This window comes from Euleptes europaea, chromosome 1, assembly GCF_029931775.1.
Source record: "Euleptes europaea isolate rEulEur1 chromosome 1, rEulEur1.hap1, whole genome shotgun sequence".
NCBI lineage: Eukaryota > Metazoa > Chordata > Lepidosauria > Squamata > Sphaerodactylidae > Euleptes > Euleptes europaea.
The window spans coordinates 14,667,484-14,693,867 of NC_079312.1; the positions used below are offsets into that span (position 1 = coordinate 14,667,484).

At 45.8% G+C, this 26,384-nt stretch overlaps 1 pseudogene; it reads left to right on the forward strand.

Annotated features, from left to right (window-relative positions):
• The first annotated feature begins 82 nt into the window (after positions 1 to 82).
• On the forward strand, positions 83 to 26,384 carry LOC130493865 (zinc finger protein OZF-like; annotated as a pseudogene).

Here is a 26,384-nt window from a genome sequence, read left to right on the forward strand (position 1 = left end):
GGGCTTTTTCAGGGAAACGAAGCAGGCATATCCAGGAAGGATCTGTGCTTTGTGCCCTGATGAGGCTTCTTTCTCCTGCGTCATGATCCTAGGCCTGAGGCTTAGGACTGCAGCTGCCTGTAGGCCTCAGGACAGCCTTTCCCTCACACACAGACCTCGGGCCTTGCTGCAAATTTTTCACATGCCTACGTTCGCCAGGGAACTTCCAAGTCTCACAGGGCTACACCCCTTCCTGTGACATCCTGGAAGGGAAGATTAGGGTTGGGGGGTGGAATTCCCTCTGTCCCCACCCCGCATATTTCCCAGTGGATCTTGTCTTGTTACACAGAAGCAAAACAGTTGAGATATGTGATGTGGGGTGGCAACTTGCCTATGGAATGCCCTTCCTCTTGAGGTTTATGTGGTACATGGCTACACTACATCCCTTTTATGCCCGAATGTTTGTCTTTACCCAGGCTTTAAATTAGGGGTTTTAACCATAGTGTTATAATCTACTTTTAGCAAAAACAATGTTTGAAATCCATTTTCAGCTGATTCATGTATTGTTGGCTTGATGCTCTGTCAGAGTTGTTTGAGAACTTTTTCTTTTTGTGACTTGTGTAAGCCGCCTTAGGGAGGTTCTCTGGAGAGGCGGCCTAGATTTTTTCCAGATAAATAAATAAACTTTGCTAATCAGGGAACTATTTGCATGTGGGAGAGCTCCTAGATAGCTAGAAAAACAATGACTTCTTGACTGACCCTAGTGGATGAAAATCTCCTCAAACAAGGAGCGTAAAGAGGCTGTGGATGTGCTGCCACAGAGTCTTTGGAACAACAGGCATGTCCAGTGGCCACTGGACTGAAAGGAAGTAGTTCCTCTTTGGGTCCTTCATGTTCACTCTGCCCCCCCCCCACCTCTCCCTGTCCTTTTCCTTGGTCGAAGTTATACACAGGCTTTTTCCAGTCTGCAATTCTCAGCAGGGAAAGTACTGTTCAGTAATGACAGGCCGTGCTAAGTAGTCTTTCTTTCTTGGAGCTCTTATTTGATTTCTGTATCTCTCTTCAAGCAGGAGAGACATCAGAGGCCGAGGGAAAGGAGCAACCAGGAGGGGTGTCTGAAGAAAGAGACGATGATCCGGAGGTGGAATTTTGGGTTCGAGGACCACCTCAGATGCAGCTGAAAAGAAAAAGGAAAGGAAAACAGAAGCAGAGGAAGGTTGCCTGTCAGTGGAGAAATGCATATGAGATCCCAGCCCACAGCAAAATACAAACAGAAAAAGGAAGAATTAATTGCCCCGTGAGTGAAGAAAGCTTCAGCTGCTTATCCAGTGTTGAGAAAGATCAGAAGATCCCAGCAGGCAAGAAAACATATGGCTCCTTGGCGTCTGGGAAGAGCTTACATCGGAAGGACAACCGTACTTCACATCGACATATTCATACTGGGGAGAAATCACATACATGTTCAGATTGTAGCAAGAGCTTTTCTGATAAGTCAGCCCTTCATCAGCATAAGAGGATTCACACAGGGGAGAAACCCTATCAATGCTTGGAGTGTAGAAAGAGCTTCAGTCAGTATGGAAACCTAATTCAACACCACAGGATTCACACAGGGGAGAAACCCTATCAATACTTGGCGTGTAGGAAGAGCTTCAGTCAGCATGGAACCCTAATTGAACACCAACGAATTCACACAGAGGAGAAACCCTATCAGTGCTTAGAATGTAGGAAGAGCTTCAGTCACCATGGAACCCTAATTCAACACCAACGGATTCACACAGGGGAGAAACCCTATCAATGCTTGGAATGTAGGAAGAGCTTCAGTCAGCATGGAACCCTAATTGAACATCAAAGGATTCACACAGGGGAGAAACCCTATCAATGCTTGGAATGTAGGAAGAGCTTCAGTCAGCATGGAACCCTAATTGAACATCAAAGGATTCACACAGGGGAGAAACCCTATCAATGCTTGGAATGTAGGAAGAGCTTCAGTCAGCATGGAACCCTAATTGAACACCAACGAATTCACACAGGGGAGAAACCCTATCAGTGCTTAGAATGTAGGAAGAGCTTCAGTCACCATGGAACCCTAATTCAACACTAACGGATTCACACAGGGGAGAAACCCTATCAATGCTTGGAATGTAGGAAGAGCTTCAGTCAGCATGGAACCCTAATTGAACATCAAAGGAGTCACACGGGAGAAACCCTATCAATGCTTGGAATGTAGGAAGAGCTTCAGTCAGCATGGAACCCTAATTGAACACCAACGAATTCACACAGGGGAGAAACCCTATCAGTGCTTAGAATGTAGGAAGAGCTTCAGTCACCATGGAACCCTAATTCAACACTAACGGATTCACACAGGGGAGAAACCCTATCAATGCTTGGAATGTAGGAAGAGCTTCAGTCAGCATGGAACCCTAATTGAACATCAAAGGATTCACACAGGGGAGAAACCCTATCAATGCTTGGAATGTAGGAAGAGCTTCAGTCAGCATGGAACCCTAATTGAACATCAAAGGATTCACACAGGGGAGAAACCCTATCAGTGCTTGGAGTGTAGGAAGAGCTTCAGTCAGTCTGGAACCCTAATTCAACACCAATGGATTCACACAGGGGAGAAACCCTATCAGTACTTGGAGTGTGGGAAGAGTTTCAGCGGGAAGCGCACCCTTACTTCACATCGACGCATTCACACTAGGGAGAAACCATATAAATGCTCAGATTGTAGCAAGAGCTTTTTTAATCAATCCTTAATAGGCATAAGAAGACACACATAGGGGAGAAATGTTAAAAATGTTTTGTAGTGTGGAAAAAGTTTCAGTCCCAGCACAAGGTTACTCATTTTTGAAGAATTCACAGTGGGTGGGAAACTTCACATCAAAGCCATAACACAGTAGAGAAAATGTCTAATTGCTGAGACAGGCACAAGAGCCTTTCTCATCATTTCGGTGTTACTCTACTCAAGTGTATTTATGCAGAGAAATTGCATAATTTTTGGGGTTTTTTTCTCCATTAGTAAATTCAGTGTTAAATGGGAGAGAGTTTTCTCGCTGTCTTTCATGCTCAAGTAGGAACCTGCCAATCACACCTGCATCTGGAGCAGGATAGAGGGCTTTGCTTCCTTGGGTCAGTAGTCAAAATAGCCACTGTGCAGCTGCTTATAAGATGTTAGATATTGATGTTGTATTGTTCTCTTATGGCAAGTCTGTGTCTGAACTCGTTCAGCTGAGAGGATGGGATTAAAATAAATATGAATCTTTGGTTTTGCTTATCTTTGTATTTTACTATCCAGTGGAGCTCTGCCATTTTCTGGGAGGCACAGGGCCTGTAACCCTATCCTTATTTTGAAAGTAGAATTCTGTCCCTCCCCTGCCATAGTCTCTATGGAAGGCAGACAAGTTTAAGTCTAGAGCTTCCACTGCATGTAAAACCTGGATCGCACAGCCTCTGTGTGCAGTGCATTCAATTAGTGAGAGGTTAGTCTAAGCTCTTCTCATAGGGGTGAAATCCTGCCAACACCATTGCCTGCCCATCCCCTTCAGTTCAGGCTGGGTGGGCTGTATTGCCCATGGTTTAGAAAAACAAACGGATTCCATCAGGCAGGTGTTGGGGAAAACAATGTATGCAGCTTTATTAAACAAAAATAACCCCTTTACCCAGGCTAATAACCTTCGGAAGATGGGAATTCGTCTCCTGGGAGGCAAGCAAGCAAGCCACTTGGTCCTGTCTGGCAGTCCGTCCTTGTTCTGCAGACACTCCTCTCTCTGTCTTTATGTCTGGAGACCCTCTCTCTCTCTTATTCAGTAGTGAGCGAAGCCAGATATATTTTCCCCACTATCAGGTGCTCATTATTTACAGTGCTGTGTGAAAGTTAACTCCCTAATGACCTGAGATTGCTCTCACATGGGGATGGGCTGTATTGATCACCACCTCTCTCCTGAGTACAATTGTCTTCCGCAATTTCCATTACAGTGGGCACTCGCTCATTCTTTTTGATTACGTGCTGTTTAAGTTATTAGTGAGTGCATGGTGGGGCTGATCGGGGGGGGGCAGCAGTTTGCCATAACTGCCTGGCACCTTGACTGAACTGCCTGGCAACCTAGCTATATACACATTGCAGATCGAGAACAGCTGCCTCTTGAGCTGCTCCCTCTTTTAACCATACCTACCCCCCCAGTCCTTCAATGGTTCCTCACCCGAGGCTGGGGGCACATCCTCTACCTCCCACTCTCCCTATGTACCTGTCTTCTATGGGCGAGCAGGTCACTATCTGGCCCCAGGTTTTTGTGAGACCCCCAAGTCTTTGAGTCTTTCTGGGGCAGGTAGCTGTGTGTGTCTGTATACACATACATGCTGCTGCAGTTGTGTGTTAAGTGCCGTCAAGACTCTTCTGACTCATGGTGACCCTAGAAATCAATGTCCTCCAAAGTGTCCTATCCTTAACAGCCTTGCTCAGATCTTGCAAATCGAGGGCCGTGGCTTCCTTTTATAGAGTCAATCCATCTCTTGTTGGGTCTTCCTCTTTTCCTGCTGCCTTCAACTTTTCCTAGCATGATTGTCTTTTCCAGTGACTCTTGTCTTCCCATAATGTATCCAAAGTACAACAGCCTCAGTTTAGTCATGTTAGCTTCTAGGGTCAGTTCAGGCTTCATTTGTTCTAAAACCCACTGATTTTTTTTTGGGCGGTCCAGGGTATCCGTAACACTCTGCTGCAATTAGTTCTTCATAATTCCTGCTATCTCCTTGCTGCTAGGACCAAAAGTGTGGCATCTATCCTGCAGGGTTGGTGTGATTGACAGAGAAGAAAGGTCTGCATGTGAGCGAGTGTCACTTTGAAGAGGCAGCAAGGAGGGAAGGACACATAACAAAGATGAGGGGTGTGTGTGGGGGGGAGGAAGCGTGAGAGACAAACTGCTCTAAGCAGGTTACTCAGAAGGCAGATGGCATGTGGTCAATCATTTGTTTTTTTACCCTTTCCCTTAGTCCTTAATATCCGTTTGCAAAAGAAGTCCTTATCTGCACATAAAGTAAACAGTTTGTTTGTAACCCTCAATTCACTATGGAGCAGTGCCAAGAAAAAAGTTGAATTAATTCAAAGTTAATTGAGTTGCCCTGTCTCAAGATGCATCCTCCTCAGATACCCGAACTCTCACAAGAGTCACTGAGGTTATAAGCTTAAGAACGCTTTCCAAGGAGTAAGCCCCATTCAATGAAATGGGATAGACTTCTGAACCAACCTCTTTTGGAATGCTCCAAAGAGATTGATCTATAAACCTGGAAGTCCCTGGTCCAACTGGTACTTCTGTCATGAACTTAGTCGCGATGGGTAGCCGTGTAAGTCTGTCAACAGCAGTAGAAAAGAGCAAGAGTCCAGCAGCACCTTAAAGGCTAACAAAATTTCTGGCTGGGTATGCAGCTTTCGTGAGCCACAGCTCACTTTTTCAGAAAGCTCATACCCTGCCAGAAATTTTGTTACTCTTTAAGGTGCTGCTGGACTCTTGCTCTTTCCTACTGCTAATGAACTTAGTCAGGCTTTCTCTCTTGGTCTCATCATCCGCCCCTTCATCCTGCTGCAGTGTGAGGATCAGACTACGTACCTACCTGATAGGGCTGCCAGTGAGGGCTGCAACACAGTAAGATTTGTGTACTCTCACTTGGAGTGATATTGAGCCCTGCATGAGGGCAGAAAGCTCATCCCTCAACATGTGGACCTCTCGTAAAATGGGCTTGGCGAAGCACAGCTGCTGGCTTGTATTTCATCTGCTGCAGAAAAAAAACTTCCCATTGTCTTAACGCATCCACACATTCCTTCAAAGCATGTCTGTGCCACGCACCAGGGCTGGAAGCTTATTGCTCATTTACAATATTTATAGTGCAGGGATTGTGCAGGAAAACCCGTATCCCTTTTAGGAGTTGTATGCGTGTGTTAAAGGCTTCACATCAGAAGAGGTATTCCCACCTGGGTGCATGAGAGAAGAGGGAATCCCTCATCAGAGGTGGCCGTTGCTGTGTGTGATATCAGTGGTGATCTAAGAAGTATTTAAGGGAGTGAAGCCGAAACATTGTGCCTCAGTTTACCTTAAGTTACCAATCAAGACAACTGAGCTGAGATGCGTTGAAATTGACAGTTTGTTTATTGGTTTTGAGAATAAGCAGAACTGGGAATACAATGCCCTGGCTGTCAAGCCGAAGGATTGCGAACCCACATAAGCAGACAGGAAGAACTTTTAAAGACTTTTCAGTAATGACGTTTGCAAATAGAGTTACATTTCTGATCATCCCAGTTTTACCGCATAGTGTTTAATTGTTCTATTGAAATTGACATGTAAGCGATTCTTTAATACGTGTGCTCTAGCTCAAGCCACAGATTCCCTATTATCAGGGAACAAGCAGTACTTTCAAGGTTGCGGTGAAACGGAAAAGCAGAGAGAGAGACAGAGGAGTAGCTTAGAGAAACAGGCTCTGCTTGCCAGAGGCGCGAGGGCTCTTGCCCCGGGTCTTTAAGCCTGGGGATCTGGCCTGGGGGCTCTGTAATATTTTTTTATGTGCTGAGTGTTTTACTTCTTCAAGGAGGGAGCCTTGAAAGAAGGTTTGCCAGGGGAACTATCAGAGTAGCCTAGGAAAGAAATTTCAGAAATGGATCACAGCATTGTGGCTAGTGAGGGAACCGAGGCAGTAACATGCAAGGTCTGTGGCATGTTTGTCTTTTTACCTGAGGGTAACATTAATTACACTTGCAGCAAGTGTAAGTTGGTAGCCCTGCTGGAGGAGAAGATACAGGGTCTTGAGGCACGCTTGTCCACACTCCATTTTTTAAAGCAAGGTTAAAAAATGGACAGAACTCATGAAGCTCTCTTTAGCGAGCAACAGGAGCAGTAGAGTAAGGAATCTGAACAAGTAGATTTGGTTCTGTTTTGCCCCAGACTAAAAAAACACACGATTTAAATGTTTTTTTCATGGCCGTGATTTATCCTTGTCAATCTTGATGTAGTTTTGGTTTTTCATGGGAACAAAGCACGCTGTATTTGACAACGGTTTGGTCTGTCCCTTTTGCAGGAGCCCTCCCCTTCCAACAGGCTCATTGTTTATGCCTGCCCCCAGCTCCGCCCCAACTCCGCCCAGCAGAATACCTCATGCGGTTCACCAGCCCCAGCGCAAAAAACAAGCACCAGTCCCTCTGGTCTCCTCCATTTTTCTTCCACCCTCTCTCTGTTCTGCTTTTGGAACAGTCAGATTCCAAATTGGGGGGGGGGGCAAGGCAGCGCTTTCCTCAAAGCTTCCCTCTATTTTCTATAGGTGTGGAACCCATTGCCATTTAATGAAAGACAGGATTGGGGTGGGGGCAGGAATTGCATCCATGTGCCAAGAGGTGTGCCTTGGATCCAAGGTGTGCCTTGGATTTGCCGCTCTTTAAATGCCCATTTTCCCAATCCTAATTCTCAAAACTCTGATTGTTGAGTTTTGATAATTTGGATGGGAAAAGGGTGCATCTAGAGAGCAGCAAATCCAAGGAAAAACCTCCAGTGCATAAATGGCCATTGTAAACCTCTTGCATTAAAGCCAATGCATCATGAGAGAGAGGAGGGCTCCTGGCTTGTGCGCCGGCCCCGATCCAGCCAGTGTGCATGGCGGGGGGGGGGGGGGAGGGAAGAAGGTCCCTGGCTTGCACGCTGGCCATGATCCGGCCACAGTGCATCATGAGAGAAAGGAAGGCTCCTGGCTTGTGCGCCGGCCCTGATCCAGCCAGTGTGCATGGCGGGGGGGGGGAGAGGGAAGAAGGCCCCTGGATTGCGCGCCGGCCATGATCCGGCCACATTGCATCATGAGAGACAGGAGGGCTCCTAGCTTGCATGCCAGCCCCGATCCAGCCAGTGTGCATGGCTGGGGGGAGAGGAAAAGGCCCCTGGATTGCGTGCCAGCCATGATCTGGCCACAGTGCATCGAGAGAGAGGAGGGAGATAAGAGCAGGCTGGCCACCCCTCTTCAGAAGAGAGATGGGAGGGAGTTTTGCCTTGGGTTTTCCGCTCTCAGGATGCACATTTTTCCCATCCGAATTCTCAAAAATCCCCCCTCCCGCTGGGGTAGAGGGGCCAACAGCCCCTTCCCTTGAACATCCCCCCACGGGTCCAGCTGCCCTAGACCAAGCTGCCTCCACCACCACCCCCAGCGCGTGAGGCGCACATGGCGTGGCCCCGCCAGTCTCCCCCTGGAGCCGTCCGTCCGACGTCCGCCTGGGCTTGGAGGTGTGGGCCCAGCTCCAAGGCCCTTTCCGGGCGAGGGGCGTGGAAGGTGTGCCGCCTGCCCGCCCACCAGCCTCCTGGACGGAGGGAGAGAAGTGCCAGGACTCTAGGCAGGCAGGAAGGCAGTCAGTCAGCAAAAGGGGCGGTATTCTTGTCCAAGTGTGAAACTCCCCCAGCCAATCACTGTTCTTGGGGGAGGAGAAAGGAGATGTCATGGGGAGCGAAGCAAAAAAATTTTCATGGGCACCCGAGCAACAAAACACGTCTCTACTGGAAAGTACGGCTCTGAAGTGGTTTTGCTTGCCGCTGGCATAACATGGCTTTTGTACCTCTATCAGAAAAAGGCGGATCTGCAGTGAATAATCAAAATTTGACTCCGATGCAAATCAGCATTGAAACAGCAGCAAATCTCCGTGAAAAATACCCCAGGAGGAGGATGCATGGAAGAATGTGGCCCACAGGAGTAGGAAAATCAGGACACATCCTGATCCTCTCTTGCTCAGCAATCGGTTCCAGGATCTCCCAATAGATACTGATTCTGGACCACTGGAACAAGGGCTATCCCCCCAAAGCATGAAAGAAATTGCTCAGGCTCCTGTGCATGAGAGGACTCGATCTTCCGCCCCACAATTTACGAAGAGGCGTGTTCTCGTAATTGGGGATTCCCTCCTGATAGGGGTAGAGTCTAAAGTATTCCGACCTGATTTGTTGTCCCGAGAGGTCTGCTGTTTACCGGGTACACGCATCCATGATGTGACGGAAAGGGTAGGAAGGCTCATCAAGCCCACAGATTATTACCCTTTCTTACTTGTTCATGTGGGAACAAATGATATTGCCTGGCACAGCCCATAACGTATTAAACATGGCTCTGGGTGAGAAGGTGAAGGACTTGGGGGTACAGGTTGCGTTTTCGTCCGTTCTGCCTGTTGAAGGTCCTGGCTTAGGAAGGGAAAGACGAATACTCCAAAGAAATGACTGGCTGCATAGGTGGTGTCGTCAAGAAATGTTTGGATTTCTGGACCATGGCTTACGCTTTCGAGAAGAAGCTCTTCTGTCGGGGGATGGTGTACACCTCACGAGGGTAGGAAAAAATGTGTTTGGCGAGAGCCTTGCAAACCTGATCAGGAGGGCTTTAAACTAAATCCTATGGGGGGGCGAGACAACAATTTAAAGCCTTGTATGCTGATAATACCTGGAGAAGAGAACAATAAAGATTTGCAGGGAGTGGCATGTATGCAAGGAAACATAAACTCACAGTAAGTACAGAAACTAAAACCACGGGATACGTAAACCACAGATTCCGATGTCTGTACACTAATGCGCAGAGTATGGGAAACAAGCAGGAAGAACTCGAAGCCCTAATACAGGAAGGGGATTTTGACCTAATAGGCATTTCTGAAACTTGGTGGGATGTCACTCATGATTGGAATATTAAGATTGAGGGGTACAACTTGTTTAAAAGGGATAGATTGATAAGGAAGGGGAGAGGAGTTGCACTGTATGTCAAAGATGTGTACACTTGTGATGAAGTACATGAATCTGAGCATGGTAGTGCAGTCGAGACTCTATGGGTAAACATAAAAGGAATAAGAAATAATCGTGATATTCTCGTGGGGGTCTGCTATCGACCGCCAAACCAGGCAGAGAACTTGGATGGGACGCTCCTAGACCAGATCACTAAGTTCTCAAAGAGATGGGACATGGTGGTCATGGGAGATTGTAATTACCCGGATATCTGTTGGAAGTCCAACGCTGCTAAAAATGCAAGATACAATAAATTCCTGACTTGTCTTGCTGACAACTTCCTATTCCAGAAGGTGGACAGGGAAACAAGGGGGTCTACTATCTTAGACTTGATTCTCACCAACAGGGAAGAACAGGTCGATGAGGTTAAAGTAGTAGGCATCCTGGGTAGTAGTGACCACGTACTCTTGGAATTTACAAACTTGGGGAGAGGAAAACCTGTACGTAGGGGATGAACTGCCTCCTTTCTCCTACCTGCCACCATATTGAAATGAGGGGAGAAGGGTTGCTGGGCTACAGCCCTCGAGGGCCCTTCAGAATCCTCCCCACGAGAGGCGCAGACCAGGTTAGGAAACCCCTTTCTCTACGTGGATTTCCCTACCTGCTTTCCAGGTTTCCCTTAATTTCAAGGTGCTACAAATTGTGTATTGGATCCACGGGTTTTGTAGAATAGCAGTATATAAAGGCAAAAGTCCACCCTGTATTTTTCCACAGAATAGTGCACGGAAGGACTGAAAGCTTGAAAAAGTTTCATATGAAATGGAATTATACTGGATTTCCATTGCACAACGTCCAGTCACCGTTGCCTGATTGTTGCAATTTGCATTTTATGTGTATGGACTTGAAATGAACTGAGCATTTGTGCCTATACCCACTTACCTGTATTGCTCTTGCGCCTTCACATTGGGTCTTACTGAGACCATTTGTAAAAAATATTTCTTCTTGTTGCTCAACTGAGGTTGTGTTAGTGAGAATTTACTCTCAAATATATTTTTCTAATAGCAATTGCATTGTAGTTACCTTATTGGGTGTACTTTTGCTGGTGCTTTTATTTTGAATTGCCAAAACTCCTGAGTAGCACTTGTAGCCGTTTTTTGACTACTACCACCAGGAGGTTGGCATCCCTAACCCTAAGGGTACTCTGTCCACAGATGAACCTGATCCATTCCCTTTGTGACTTGTTTGTGTGTGCTTTTTTGGGGGGGGGGGGAGTCCACAAGAAATTGCAGAAAGGGAGAGTAAATTGACCCCTACTCTGAATATGGCCATCCAGGATCATATGGGGTTTCAAGGGTTTGAGCAGAGTAGCTGAGTCTTCCTCATTCCCTTCCCCATTTAAGTGCCTCTCAGGTGCTTTCGTCATGTCAAGCCTTCTGCAACAGGATGCCCAGGGTTCAGCAGGATGTTTGGTGAGGGAAGGTTGAGATAATTTACAAAGTCCTCTTTTTCTGGGTATCTGCAGAGTACACAGAGTGACACCAAACTTGCTTGTTCCTTTATTTATGTAGAAAATGTCGGTGCTACTTTTCAGGGAATATGCCTAAGGCAGTTCCCAAAACCACATGAAATCATGGCAGAAGGTTCGTGGTAGAATGGCATCATGATGTCATTCTAACAGTCAGGTTCTGGTCCATTTTTCTCCCTGCCATCTTATTGAGTGGCAGCAGGGGTTGGGAGGGGCTGTGGCTCAGTTTGCAGAGCATCTGCTTGGCATGTAGGTCCTAGGTTCAATCCCCGGCATCTCCTGTTGAAGGGACTAGGCAAGTAGGTGATCTGAAAGACCTCTGTCTGAGTCCCTGGAGAGAGCCGCTGCCTCTCTGAGTAGACAATACTGACTTTGATGGACTGAGGATCTGGTTCAGTATAAAGCAGCTTTGTGCGTTCATCTCCCAGTGTAGTGGAAGAGCAGGCAGGCCTGGGCCCACCTTGGCTTTGAACTCCATTACCCTTAATCACAGAGTGACCATTCTTGTGCTATGCTGGCAGCTGCTGCCAAAGCAGTGTATTTAAAAACCACGACCACCAGTTAAATCTCCAATGGCCAATCAGAAACCCTGGTTCACAGAAGAAATGGGAATGCTATTTGGATATGCTAACTGGAAAGTGTAGAATAAAAATCTAATATAGAAAACAATAGTCATATACCTTGAATAAGTTATAGATAAAGATAAATTTAGAGTATAAACATAGATAAGCTACGTAATGTTCAAGTAAATATCATGTTCAAGTAACTATCATAACAACAAAACAATGCTTATGAAAACTGACTCCTGAAGAAAGCACAAAATGTATGAATGGAAGTGTATGTATATGTTTGTTATCTTTGCTTTTGAAAATGTTAATTTAAAAAACCCCCTACAATGCCATAGAGTCCACCCCGCAAAGCATCCATTTTCTCCAGGGGAACTGCAGGCCCAACATGGGGAATGGCATCCATAGTCATGACTCACCTCAGGAGAGATGAAATGATGAGGGAAAAAACTTGCTCTGAGCGCCTGCAAGAGATCTACTCCCTGTTGAATCGCCAGCCTCCCAGATGTAGACTTGGAGGGTGAAGTTGGCTAAAATGGGGGCTTCACCACCTCTCTTGAGCTGTTCAGCCCTGCTGCTGAAGTCTTCCCGCCCAATCTGATGCCCATCCTGCGAATACCTGTGTTTTGCATCATGGCAAGTGGAAATTCAGCCAGAAAGACGCAATCAAGAACAAGTGGCATATGCCGAATTTCTGCCTGTCATTCGGAAGACAGTGGTGTTGAGTGAGTGGCGGTTGTAACCCAACTCTCCTGCTCAGAGGAGCCTTTTTGTTCTTCGGCCATTTCCCTGCGACAGGTTGGAAAGGGTTAAGTGCTGAAACCTCTAATTTCTGGTAGCCCATAAATAGGAGTGGCCTCCTCAGCTCACCTGATTCTTCCTTCTCAGGGTGATTGTGATTGCATTTCTTTTGATAGACTTGGGCTTTTCTTCCCACCTACCCACCCCCAAAAAAACCAGGTGAGTGGGGGAAATGGGAGTGATTTCTGGGGAAGGGAGGTGAAATGGGTACAGGGGCTAATAAGGAGATCAATGCCTGAAGGAACAATCTACATTCCAAATGGGCAAGCTAAAGTTACAGGACTCTCCAATTACCTCCCCCAGCCCCATGGTTGGATCTTTCCATTGTACCTTCCTTGTATATGGACCAAGGGCAGGGTGTGGAAATGTTTGCATGTAATCTGCCTAGCAATCCCACTTTCTCCTGGCACTCCTATAAGTATTTTCCTGGGACAAAGTGTTGGAAATAAAAATATTTATTTTTTTAAACAGATTTAAATTTTGAATAAAAAGAAACCCAACCTCAGGATTGAAAGCAAGAGATTTTTAATTATTTTCTGCAGCAAAAAATAATGAGAGGAAAGATGTTAGCCAAAGGCCACAAAATGAAACTTTTCCTTTAACAAGCTTCTTCTATTTCTTAATTTTTTATACTTTTCCAGAGTTTTTTGTTTCAAGAGGATTTGAATATTTTCTCCTCTCAAATCCACCCTAACTTTGATCTCATCTTTGTGGTCACATGTATATGATCTCATCTGTTATTCGGTGATATCCTGTTCCAGGAACAGGTTGGAGATAAAAAAAAACTAAAACTAAAACCTGCTTATTAAAACTAATTAAAATGCCCTAAACATTTTTGTTAAACAATGCTGCTCTCTACTGGCTTATATAAATAACCACAGCTTACAAATATAATAGAAGAATAACATTTTTTTAATATGCTAGAATTAAATTAATTAATTTTACACATCCCACAAAAGCCCCAATAAACAGATCTGAGTAGGATTCTGAGCAGGCCTGCTGGGAATTGCCCTCACACAGTCCAGATGTTTCCAGGAATCCCCCATGGCTGCAATTGGCCCTCCCTTGTTATTTTATTCCACCTAGCATGTAGAGATAGACTGCTGCTGAAAATGGAGGGACCATTTCATTAATTAACCAACAATGAACAAATTCATGGACGTGCTCCCTTCTTGTAGCAGTAAGTTTCCTTTGGTTTAACATATTTGTTATCAAAGGATTAAAGCTTGCTTTAAAACCAAAATCTTATGATGAATATTAATTTTGTTAGCATCTTTTCTCTTCCCAGAATAATCTCTAACTATGTGCAAACAGTTGTACTCCATGGTTTAGTATTACAAATTTTATCCAGTAGCAAACATTCATTGTCTGCTTTATGGGAAAATCTCAAAATAAGTGTATCTTCAGCTTCTGTAGAGCCAGCATGGTAGTGGTTAAGAGCGGTGGACTTTGATCTGGAGAACCGAGTTCAGTTCCCCACTCCTCCACATGAAGCCTGCTGAGTGACCTTGGGCCGGTCACAGTTCTCTCAGAACTCTCTCAGCCCCACCTACCTCACATAGGGTGGAATTCACACATAGTGTTTAGGACAAGGGGTAGAGTAAAGATGGATGGTTTTAATAGAACCATGGTGTCACCTCTCTCAGGAAATGAGAATTGTTCTCTGCCCCCAATGAAGGGTGTACAATAACAAGGCAATAAGGTATTAAAAAGGTAAAGGTCCCCTGTGCAAGCACCGGGTCATTCCTGACCCATGGGGTGATGTCACATCCCGACATTTCCTAGGCAGATTTTGTTTACGGAGTGGTTTGCCAGTGCCTTCCCCAGTCATCTTCCCTTTACCCCCAGCAAGCTGGGTGCTCATTTTACTGACCTAGGAAGGATGGAAGGCTGAGTCAACCTTGGGCCTGCTACCTGAAACCAACTTCCATCAGTATTGTACTCAGGTCATGAGCAGAGCTTGGACTGCAGTACTGCAGCTTACCACTCTGCGCTACAGGGCTCCTAAATAAGGTATTACTGGATGTCAAATACTTATGCCAAACCGGGTTCAATCCCCCACTCCTCTACATGAAGCCTGCCGGGTGACTTTGGGCCAGTCACAGTTCTGTCTTACAATTCCTTCAGCCCACGCAGAGGCCAACGATGGCAATCCACCTCCGAATGTCTCTTGCCTTGAAAATCCTACAAGGTCATCTGTGACTTGATGGCACTTTCCACCACAACTTTCATACCCATACATAGTAATGGGGAATACTATAATGTTAACTATTTTGATCTTGGTTGCCATCTACACATCCTTAGACTTAAGAATCTTTTCAAGCTGCTTCATGGCTGCCCTTCCCAGTCTCAATTTCCTGCTTATTTCTTGGTTGCAGTCTCTCATTTGGTTGATGAGGGAGCCAAGAAAAAGAAAATCTTTAACAATTTCAGTTTCTTCATTGTCAAGCTTAAAGTTGTGTAATTCCTCAGTAATAATTTCTTTTGTCGTCTTGGTATTCAGCTGTAATCCTGCTTTGGCACTTCCTGCTTTAACCTTCATCAATAGTGGCTTCAAGTCTTCAGAGTTTTCTTCCAGTATTGTGGTATCATTTGCATATTTCAGTTTGTTAATGTTCCTTCCACCCATTTCCACACCACCTTCATACTCTACTGACTGGAGCAAAACTGTTCAATTAGTGTTGTGCAATTGGTATATCTGTGTTTATTTCAATAACTCTTCTGAAGCCCTATAAGATATTTTGAATTAAGATGTATTCTTCTGCTTCAGGTGCCTGGATAGTTGGAGGAGGTGCCCCTAGGCTTCCCTCTCAACGGAACTAAATGCATCCTAAGATACCCTGAAGATGGAGGCCCAGGAAGAAGGTGGTGAAGAAGCTAGTTCACCGGGGGAGCAATTATACACAGCAAATGCCCTGAGTGTAGATGACAAGCAAGAGAGAAATGGACAAACCAGCTGTGTGTTTAAAGATTTGTGCACAGCAGACACCCTGAATGTGCAAGTCAAACAAGAGAGTGATGGAGAAGCCGTCTGGCTGGGTCAAGATTCATGCAGAGCAGAAATCAACAATGTGCAAGTCAAGCAAGAGAGTGATGAAAAAGCTGTCTGCTTTGGTAAAGATTCATGTGCAGCAGAAACATTAAATGTGCATGTGAGACAACAGAGTGATGAAGAAGATGGCTGGCTAAGTAAAGGCTCATGTGCAGCAGAAATCATCAATGTGCAAGTCAAAGAAGAGAGTGATGGAGAAGCTGGCTGGTTTGGTAAAGATTCATGTGCACCAGACATCCTGAATGTGCACGTCAAACAAGACAGTAATGAAGAAGCTGTCTGGTTTGGTAAAGATTCATGCGCAGCAGAAATCCTGAATGTGCAAGTCAAACAAGAAAGTGATGGAGAAGCTGGCTGGCTGGGTAAAGATTCATGCACAGCAGAAACCATCAATGTGCAAGTCAAACAAGAAAGTGATGATGAAGCTGGCTGGCTCGGTAAAGATTCATGTGCAGCAGAAACCATCAATGTGCAAGTCAAACAAGAGAGTGATGATGAAGCTGGATGGCTGGGTAAAGATTCATGTGCAGCAGAAACCATCAATGTGCATGTGAGACAAGAGAGTGATGAAGAAGCTGGCTGGCTAAGTAAAGGCTCATGTGCAGCAGAAATCATCAATGTGCAAGTCAAAGAAGAGAGTGATGGAAAAGCTGTCTGTTTTAGTAAAGATTCATGCACAGCAGAAATCCTGAATGTGCACGTCAAACAAGACCGTAATGAAGAAGCTGTCTGGTTTGGTAAAGATTCATGCGCAGCAGAAATCCTGAATGTGCACGTCAAACAAGAAAGTGATGGAGAAGCTGTCTGGTTTGGCGAAGATTCATGTGTGGCAGAAATCCTGAATGTGCAAGTCAAACAAGAGTGTGATGATGAAGTTGGCTGGCTGGGTAAAGATTCATGCACAGCAGAAACCATCAATGTGCAAGTCAAACAAGAGAGTGATGAAGAAGCTGGCTGGTTTGGTAAAGATTCATGCACAGCAGAAACCATCAATGTGCAAGTCCAACAAGAGTGTGATGATGAAGCTGGCTGGCTGGGTAAAGATTCATGCACATCAGAAACCATCAATGTGCAAGTCAAACAAGAGAGTGATGAAGAAGCTGTCTGGTTTGGTAAAGATTCATGCACGGCAGAAACCATCAATGTGCAAGTCAAACAAGAGAGTGATGATGAAGCTGGATGGCTGGGTAAAGATTCATGCACAGCAGAAACCATCAATGTGCAAGTCAAACAAGAAAGTGATGATGAAGCTGGCTGGCTCGGTAAAGATTCATGTGCAGCAAAAACCATCAATGTGCAAGTCAAACAAGAGAGTGATGAAGAAGCTGTCTGGTTTGGTAAAGATTCATGCAGAGCAGAAACCATCAATGTGCAAGTCAAACAAGAGAGTTATGATGAAGCTGGCTGGTTAGGTAAATATTCATGTACAGAAGAGACCATCAATGTGCAAGTCAAACAAGAAAGTGATGGAGCAGCTGGCTGGCTAGGTCGAGATTCATGTGCAGCAGAAACCGGGAATGTGCAAGTCCAACAAGAGGGTGATGGAGAAGCTGGCTGGCTAGGCAAAGACTCATGCACAGAAGAAACCAGGAATGTGCAAATCAAACAAGACAATAATGGAGAAACTGGCTGGGTGGGTAAAAATTCATGTGCAGCAGAAATCCTGAGTGTGGCAGTCAAAGATGAGAGTGATGGAGAAGCTGGCTGGCCACATAAAGATTCATGCGCTACAGAAACCTTGAATGTGCAAGTGAAACAAGAGAGTGACGGAGCAGCTGTCTGGATAGGTCAAGATTCATGCACAGCAGAAACAATAATTGTGCAAGTTAAACAAGAGATTGATGGAGAACCTGGCTGCCTGGGTAAAGATTCGTGTGGAGCAGACATCCAGAATGTGCAAGTCAAGCAGGACAGTGATGCAGAAGGCCACTGGCAGGGTAAGGATCCATGTACCAAAGTTGATGGATGGTATCTGAAACTGAACAGTTGTCTTTGTTGTTGCATGACTGGAGGAATAGTACTCCTTTAAAGTTGAGAATGATTAATAAGACTAAATATATTAGAATGACAGTATGGTAATATTATTGCTTACGTTAAGGCTACATATCTAATGACCTATCTTCCAAGATTTATAAACAGACGAGGAACATAGTTTTCAAATTGCTGAGTGACCTGGAGGCCCTTCATGTCAAAAACTGGAGATACATTGAGGCCTGGTGGGGTACACTTCATATATGTCTGCCATTAATCATTATTATAGCTGTATTTGGGTAGACATTCCTCACCAGGCACCAGTTAAAGATATGCAGTTGTCTCCGTATGAAACGGGGATTATTGAAATTACTAGTCTTTCTTCTTTCTCCCCAAGGAGATATTGGACAAGCAAGTGAGGGCGAGAAGAAGATTGTCCATTGGGGCAAAGCTGGGAAAAGTGGTCTCACTGACTCATCTCTAGGTGGGAAACGGACGACTTTCCAGGCAGCTGAGATACAAGAGGCAAGTCAGCAGGGACTGGAAACACGTGCCCAACCCTGTTCAATGAGAAGAGAAGCTGGCCAAAGTTTAGGTGAAGGGACCTCTTGTTTGAGAGAAATGCGGGGCAGAAAATATGGGGAACAATTCAGAAAGAGTTCTGACTTTCTCAAGAGTGTGCCACTCCAGAGAAAGAAGAAAACTTCCACGCACCCAGACCAAGGGAGAAATTTTAGTCCCTCCCTTTTGAGACAGAAACAATTCCACTCAGGAGAGAGGCCACATAAATGCTCACCTTGTGGAAAAAGTTTTCATCCCAGCTTAGACCTTACAAAACATAAGCGAACTCACACTGGAGAAAAGCCATATAAATGCTCACATTGTGAAAAATGTTTTAGTACCAGTTCAAAGCTTTCCACACACGAACGAACGCACACAGGAGAAAAGCCATATAAATGCTCATATTGTGAGAAATGTTTTAATTCCAGTTCAAACCTTTCCGTGCATGAACGAACCCACACAGGAGAAAAGCCATATAAATGCTCATATTGTGAGAAATGTTTTAGTACCAGTTCAGGCCTTTCCACACATGAACGAACCCACACAGGAGAGAAGCCATATAAATGCTCAGGCTGTGAGAAATGTTTTAGTAACAATTCAGACCTTTCAAAACATGAACGAATCCACACAGGAGAGAAGCCATATAAATGCTCAGAGTGTGAGAAATGTTTTCGTACCAGTTCCCAACTATGTGAACATAAACGATTGCACACAGGAGAGAAGCCATATAAGTGCTTAGATTGTGGAAAATGTTTTTGTACCAGTTCCCGCTTATTAGACCATTCACGTTTGCACTCAGGAAAGAAACCATGCAAATGCTCAGTTTGCGGGATGTGTTTTAAGTTCTACTCCAGCCTTTCAAAACACAAACAAATGCACACAGGAGAGAAACCATAGCAATGCTCTTATTGTAGGAAATGTTTTCGTTTTCGTTCAGACTTTTCAAAACAATGAATTCACACAAGTGAGAAGGCATATAAATGCTCAGAATGTGAGAACCTTCGGCCAGAGAGCAGACCTTAAGTCTCATATGAAAATCCATACCAAAGAGAAAATATGAGGGATCCTGTAGGGGGGATTTTTCCATAGTCACACTATTTGAGCATATTTCCTGGTTCCATCTTCTTGATCACCTGTTGAATGGTGTATTTGTGGCAAGTGAGGATTGCGCCCTGTGCCTCTCTCCAGTTCCTTCCTTTGTCCTGTAATATATCTCCTGTGGATGAAAGCTTGAATCTTGCTCTAACCCAAAAAGAGTGATCAATTTATTGGATCACACCTGACTCTTAATTGGAAAATCCATAGAAGAAAGATTGCTAGTTTCTTGGCTGGTGTAAACCTCTTAGAATATTTTAGACAGGTAACTGGATGTGATTGCTGAACTGGCTTCAGTTATGTCGGCAGAGTCCATTTTTAACTATGCTTTTGAGCATTGGTGACCCTTGAGGGAAAATGGCTACCTAATGACCCTTGAGGGAAAATGTTATATTTTCTTTAAAAGAATTAGCTGTATTAGTTATGGGTCCTCTTTATGATGTCTTGTGGTACTGGGTTGTCACATTGCATGCTTTTTACTATGCATCACAGTGGAGGTGGGATCCATTTCATGGTTGGACACTGAGAGGGGATATGTTCTTCAAACTCAATAAAGGCCCATTGTTTTTAAAGCTAAATAAATGATTTTAATTCTGAGGGGCTGTTTGCTGTTCTTTTTCCCTCTGAGGATGGTGAAATGAAAATGTTAATGGAGGAGAATGTTTTTTTCCCTTTCTTGGTTACCTCTTGGGCTAAGAAGGGGAGCCAAAACAAAGCAACACACATTCTGTGGTACAGAATGCAGCTGCTTACTCAACTTAGAGAGTTCCTCCTGGAACTCTTTTTTGGTTTTGACCATCCTGTTACAATATGCGATGCCTGACCTCCAGCCCTGGTCATGGCAACCACACCAGAGACTCACTATACTGCCTGAGTAGCAAAGCTAGCTGCTTTGGCAGGCTCTCCCTCGCTTCATGCAAGCCAGGCTGTCCAAGACAAGAGACTGGGTCGCCCCTGCAGAACCAGCAAAAGGGAAGCCACGATCCTAATTGTCTTCTGATCCTAAGGGACGCCATAACAGCAAAGTGAGAGCATCACGTAGCCTTCTCCTCCTGCACCTTCCCCCCCTTGAATCCTGTGAAAACAACATCCGCTGCAATCTGCACTCCGTATCTCCTGGAGCTTAGAAGATTTACACCTTCATACATCAAAGTGAAGATCCGAGTCAAGCCATCCTGAGGAGATGTGTAAATCATTGGTGCCAGCCTAGTTTACAAATGATCACTTTATCCGATCTCTGTAGCCAAGTGTTTGATCCCTATGTTTTGTTTGGGACGTCCTGGTCGGCTCTAGTTGTGGGTTGGGAGCCTCGATTTTGCTCACGGCGTAGCTGGTAGAGGTTCCCTGTGTGGGTTCCTGTTCTAGCTCAGCTAGTGCATGGAGCAGAACTGAGGTGGGTTCCCTATCAAATTTGCTCATGTCTGCTCCTTTGTCTTTTAATCTGAACCATACTCTATTTTGGAAGGAATCGGTTGCTGCGACTGAGGAAGGCACGGAACCAGAGGGTCTCCGCTGTGGTGGAGGCTCTAATCTGCGCGTCTCTTCCTTGCGGAACTCTTCAGTTGGGGGAGGGGGGCGCTTGGAGTGATCCTATTATACTGTTCCTTTCCTCTACCCCCTCTGCCTCGTCCTTGCTGCCACGAACCCTATTGGATGTCATAGTGATTTTGGTTTTGGTCATGACTGAATCCAGAGTATCCCAGGGGTGGGCTACACTGGGAGTGGGGTCCATGGTTAGCATATGTGACAGGTTCAATAGGCTCACGCGTGAACCTAACTTTCTTTGGATTCCAGGCTTGTTTGATTCGAATTAGTCAGGCAGCTGCCCTGATTTTTGCCTCTGTTTCGTCCCACGTCAGCCCGTCATGAATCATTAGTCCTGCCATGATTTTGGTATCAGGGTCTAGACCATCTACCAGCAGCTGAATGAAACGTCCGTTGTTAAAGCGAGGGACTCCACGGTTATCATGGTCTACAATCTCGGCCAGTCGTGCTAGAAGTTTTTTCCTAGCCACATATGCCTCGGGATCCTCGTCAGACTTTTGGCATTCCCCCCAGAAAATGCAGCATGACTAATATCAATTTTTACTGTATGTGTGTAAAGTGCCGTCAAGTCGCAGCCGACTTATGGCGACCCCTTATGGGGTTTTCAAGGCAAGAGACTAACAGAGGTGGTTTGCCAGTGCCTTCCTCTGCACAGCAACCCTAGACTTCCTTGGTGGTCTCCCATCCAAATACTAACCAGGGCTGACCCTGCTTAGAGTCTGAGGTCTGACAAGATCAGGCTAGCCTGGACCATCCTAGTAGGCATCCTGGGGCAGGGAGTTCCACAATTTAACCATGCGTTGTGTGAAGAAGCACTTCCTTTCATCAGTTTCAAATATCTCACCCTCCAGCTTCAGCAGATGACCCCACGTTCTAATATTATGGGAGAGGGAGAAAAGCTTCTCCCTGTCCACTCTCTCCATACCAGGAAGTTGAAAGGAACAGTAAAGAGGGTCCAATCTCTGGAAAAGAATCTCTCCACTCTGGAGGAATGGGCATTAAAATAGCAAACAAAATAAACTGCTTCAGAAAGCCTCCTCGAGCTTAGTTAGGGGTCCCTTTGCACAGCCAGCCATTGTTGCACAGGACAATTAGAACCAGGGTTCAGGTTGCCTACTTTTCAAGCAGCCCCCAGCTTGCTCCTGGCCACCAGTGTCCCTAGAAGGTAGTGGACCACTGGGAATTTCCCTTGTAAATAAATGGCCAATCTGCTCCTGCTTTGCACTGCCTCCCATTGCTGCATGGAACTATTAGAGCCAGGGCTGAGGTTGCCATCTTTTCAACCGGTCCCCCCCCTTTCACTTTACGATCATCTTTATACTCAGACATTAGCTGTTAAATGTCCCAGAGGGCCCTAATGGGAATGTTGATTGCTATGGGGGAGGGGGGAAGCAGCACCTCCTAATTTTCTGACCTGCAGCTGCAGTCCGTGCAGAAGAGCAAGAGAGGTTGGGACTTTGCCCTAGTCAGTTGGCAACCCTGGACACAACCATCAGCATTATTTCAGTGACATCATGACTCATCGCCCTGGGATATGGCATAACTGAGAAAAGAGCATCCTCTGAGCATGCGCAAGACACCCTCTCCCCATTCCATACTGTAGAGATGCAGACTTGGAGGGTAGAGTTTGCTCCAGTGGGGGCTTCAGCACCGCTCTTTAGCAATTCAGCACTGGTGCTGGAGGGTTGGAGGCCACTGAGGCGCTGCACCATGGCAAGCAGAAATGCAACTGGTGCAGCTTCTCTCACCAGAGAGAGGCTGTGAGGAAAGAAGCCGCATATGCAGAACTTCTGCCTGTCATATGGCAATGGAAAGCAGAGTCTCTTGAGTGATGGGAAGGTGGTAACCCAACACTTTTGTTCAGAGGTGTTTGTTGTTCCTCATCTGCCATCTTCCTGGGAGAGGCTGGAAAGGGTTAAATGCGCAGAGCCCTCCTTTTTAGAGACCTATAAATGGGAGAGGTTTCCTCAGCTCACCTGTTTCATCCTCCTCCTCCTCCTCTTTTAGTGGTCTTGCTTAAGTCCCAGATGAAATGCAATGTAAGAGCGTCCAGTAGCAGGTGAGTGCAAAGAAGGAAGGTGATTCTTGCATGCAGCAAAAGGGTGGATAAAATAGATACAGGGGCTAACAAAGGAGACCAGAAGTTAGGAGGGAGGAAGAGACAGAGGCATAAAGAGGAAATCTTCAGTTTGTTATAGTCACTGGCACCAGAGCAAGACAGGGAAATACTGAATAAACTTGCCAGAGAAGGAGTCCCACAACTCCATCTACCCAAGTATGCTGTTTCCAACAGTGGCCTGGAAATCTCTTGGAATTGCAGCTGGTCTCCAGACTACCGAGATCAGATTGCCTGGAGGAAATGGCTGCTTTGGTGGGTGGACCCGCTGGCCTTAACCCAACACTTATGCTTAGAGGTGGTCACTGTTCCTCTTTTTGCCCTCTTCCTGGGAGAGGCTGGAAGAAGTTGAAATATGAGATCTTTTTTTTTTAAGTTAGTTATATACTGATTTTTTACTGATTGTCCTTTTATGATGGAATAGGTTTTTTCTTTTAAGGTGCCTGTACAAATACATCTGGCAATGTGGTTATTATGCCAATAAAGGTTCATGTATGTGTGTGTGGCTAGAAGAAGTTAAATATTTGGAGCCCTCATTTCTAGAAGCCCATAAGTGAGAGTGCCCTTCTCACCCCACCTGTTCCTCCTCCTTAGGAAAAAAAAGCCTTTTCAAGTTTTCTAGGGTTGCTTGGTCCCTCTTCGTCACCGGCAGGAAGTTTTTGGGGCAGAGCCTGAGGAGGGCGGGGTTTGGGGAGGGAAAGGACTTCGATGCCATAGAGTCCAATTGCCAAAGTGGCCATTTTCTCCAGGGGAACTGATCTCTATTGGCTGGAGGTCAGTTGTAATAGCAGGAGATCTCCAGCCACCATCTGGAGGTTGGCAACCCTATTAATTAGCCATATCACATTCAGCAAAAGGTAATGCCCTTCTCTTTGTTCCCCTGTTGCACCAAGGCTAAGGTTGCCAACTTTTCAACTGGTTACTGCTAGGGTTTCCAGTTCCAGCTTGGGAAATACCTGGAGATTTTGGGGGTGGAGCCTGAGGAGGGCGGGGTTTGGGGAAGGGAGGAACCTCAGGGAAGGATAATGCCATACAGCCCACCTTCCAAAGCAGCCATTTTCTTTAGGTGAACTGATCTCTGTTGCCTAGAGATCAGTAGCGGGAGACCTCTAGGCCCCACCTGGAGGTTGGCAACCTTAGCTGCTACTCCTGTCATTCCAATGCAGAGACATTAACCCTGGAGAATCCCAGAGGGGCAGCCATGGGAATGAGAACAGTGGTGTCCCTGGAATAAAATGTTCCGTCTTCTAATTTCTTTTCACCAGCTTGCCACAAGTGCAGCAGATTTGTCAGATGAGCACACGAAGCTGCCTTATACTGAATCAGACCCTTGGTCCATCAGTATTGTCCACTCAGACTGGCAGTGGCTCACCAGTTGGCAACCCTAGTCAGTTGGCAACCCTGATCGCATCTCAACCACTAGCCTCATTTCAGTGTCATGACTCATCTCAGGAGAGATTAGGGTTGCCAGATCTCTCTTCGCCATCAGCGGGAGGTTTTTGGGGCAGAGCCTGAGGAGGGCGAGGTTTGGGGAGGGGAGGGACTTCAATGCCATAGAGTCCAATGGCAAAAGTGGCCATTTTCTCCAGGGGAACTGATCTCTATCGGCTGGAGATCAGTTGTAATAGCAGGAGATCTCCAGCTATTACTTGGAGGTTAAGCAAATTTAGGTTAGCCTGCTGTATAGTATATTGAGCAAAAATACCAGCAGTAATGCCAAACAAACACAATTGTAACAAATTCAGATACTATATTTCCTAAACACCACTAAATATATAGAACACCAAAACCAATTACTCAGCCATGACAAATACCAACATACATCGTTATATAAGTGATATAACAATACAAATGTGCTAGTGTTTCTGGAGGGAATTGTCCTTGTGGCTCTCTCCCCGTTTCTTCCTTCACGTTTTCCACTGCTGTTAAAAGTGAAATGGTTGCCGGAATTTCTGGGGTCGGGATTAAAGTTGCTCCTTTTGTACTGGGCATGCAGGCCAGAAGTCCCCGACTTTTTGGAACTTGTGGGCACCTTTGAGAATTTTGACACATGATAGTGGGCACACCTACAAAATGGCTGCCAGAGAAGGTGAAGCCAACCACAGCATGCTCTTCTCAGTAAAAGGTAAAGGTCCCCTGTGCAACCACCTGACCCATGGGGTGACGTCACATCCTGACGTTTACTAGGCAGACTTTATTTACGGGATGGTTTGCCAGTGCCTTCCCCAGTCATCTTCCCTTTACCCCCAGCAAGCTGGGTACTCATTTTATCGACCTCGGAAGGATGGAAGGCGGAGTCAACCTTGAGCCGGCTACCCGAAACCAACTTTCCGTTGCGATCGAACTCAGGTTGTGAACAGAGCTTGGACTGCAGTACTGCAGCTTACCACTCTGTGCCATGGGGCTCCTCTCTCTTCTCAGTGCAGACCTTAAAAGCAAGTGTTGGGTGTGTGTGTGTGATTTGAATTGCAACCACCGAAATTCTGTTTGTATGCTTTAATTCTTTGAGAGCCCTGCTCCTCCCTCTGGAATTACTAAGATATCAAACTTTAAAAATAAAACAGTAAGCAAATAAATTTACCAGAGAGTTTGTCCCCTTGACCTAGGGATGCCAGCCTCTGGGTGGGACTTGGGGATCCCCTGGAATTACAGCTAATCCCCAGAGGACAGAGATCTGTTCCTCTGGAGAAAGTGGATGCTTTGTGGGGTAGATTGTATGGCATTGTACCCCACTAAGGTCCCTGTCTTCCCCAGGCTCCATCCTCAAATCTCCAGGAGTTTCCCAACCTGGATCTTGCAACCCTATCCCCGTCCCCTGCCCCCCAGGGGGGATCTGGCAACCCAACCTGTACCACCGTGGATTTTTCAAACCAATATGGTTTTTAGAGTACTCAGGTTCCACCTTTTTTGGCACCATGGAGTCTTTCCTGCAGCCCAGGAATTGTGAGGCTAAGAAGTCGTGGGGGGTTCATAGGATTGCTACCTGCCTGGAGAAAAGAAGAAGAGTTGGTTTTTATATGCCGACTTTCCCTACCACTTAAGGAAGAATCAAAATGGCTTACAATCACCTTCCCTTCCCCTCCCCACAACAGACACCCTGTGAATTAGGTGGGGCTGAGAGATCTCTCTAAGAAACTGTGACTAGCCCAAGGTCACCCAGCTGGTTTCATGTATAGGAGTGGGGAAACGAACCCAGTTCACCAGATTAGCCTCTTCTGCTCATGTGGAGGAGTGGGGAATCAAACCCGGTTCACCAGATCAGGGTCCACTGCTCCAAACCACTGCTCCTAACTAATACACCACACTGGCTCTCAAAAATTGACCTAGTAAGACTGTGCAATATGATATAGCTGTACCTATTGCTGTACACTCTTTTTGTGCCCTTTAAGACATTCTCTGATCAGACATATACTTCTCTTTCAGGTGCCCGGATGACTGGAAAAGGTACCTCTTGATTGTCCTGTGA